The 760-nt window shown below is 30.4% G+C and overlaps 1 long non-coding RNA gene across 2 annotated transcripts in view; it reads left to right on the top strand.

Moving 5' to 3' along the window:
* Positions 1–760, top strand: part of LOC119581868 — an 11,236-nt gene extending 10,476 nt beyond the window's left edge. For both annotated transcript variants that reach the window (XR_005229594.1, XR_005229593.1), the window contains 2 exons: positions 95–182; positions 611–760. This is a non-coding gene — a long non-coding RNA (uncharacterized LOC119581868). The remainder of the gene's footprint in view (positions 1–94; positions 183–610) is intronic.

The following is a 760-nucleotide window of genomic DNA, read 5'->3' as shown; positions in this document are numbered from 1 at the left end:
CTCTTATTAGCTCTTGAAAAGTTTTTCTTCTTAAAGAAATATATTAAATATTGAAATACTGTTCAGTAACATTTTCTTCTGTTTCTCTTTTTAGGATGACAAGGCATTCATGCAAAAGAAGAAGGAAGAGGAGAGGAAGATGAAAGAGTTGCAACAGAGAGCTGCAAAGGGTGGCCCACTAGGTTAGATACTGATGAATATTCAGTTGTCCTTTGAAAATTGATAATTGGTTTTGAAGCTCACACAAATTAAATTGCAGTAGATTCATTAGTTTATTTTTGTACTTAAATTTTGGAATTTTTGAAAATCACATACTTGAAGATTTATACATGCAAACCTGCAAAAAGATGCATACTGGTATTCTTAACGTTTTCATTTCTGTTGACTTTTATTATCTATCCAGATGGATATTAATCTGTACATTTCACAAAGCATGCGCAAAAAAGAAAAATATGTTGCATGTTGCTTGATCATTACTTGTTACTGGTCAGTTCTTCTAAATGTTACTATCTGTAAATAAGAAATAAATTTTTTAAAAATAGATTAATGGTTACCTACATAAGATTGCCCTATTTATTTATTTCATGTATTTATTAATTTATTTTTTCAGGTGGTGGTGGCATCAAGAAGAGTGGAAAGAAGTAAAGCCGATTTCCTCTTAATTGTATCCTGAGTTTTCCCGTAATTCTCGTTAATCTCCATTCATTCATACCCACCCATTTTGATGAATCTGTAACATTTTTGTTTTATAAATAAACCC

The sequence above is a fragment of the Penaeus monodon genome, chromosome 15 (genome assembly GCF_015228065.2).
Source record: "Penaeus monodon isolate SGIC_2016 chromosome 15, NSTDA_Pmon_1, whole genome shotgun sequence".
NCBI classification, from domain to species: domain Eukaryota; kingdom Metazoa; phylum Arthropoda; class Malacostraca; order Decapoda; family Penaeidae; genus Penaeus; species Penaeus monodon.
Note: the sequence above shows the minus strand (reverse complement) of the source record. Positions and strands in the feature narration are given on the sequence as shown.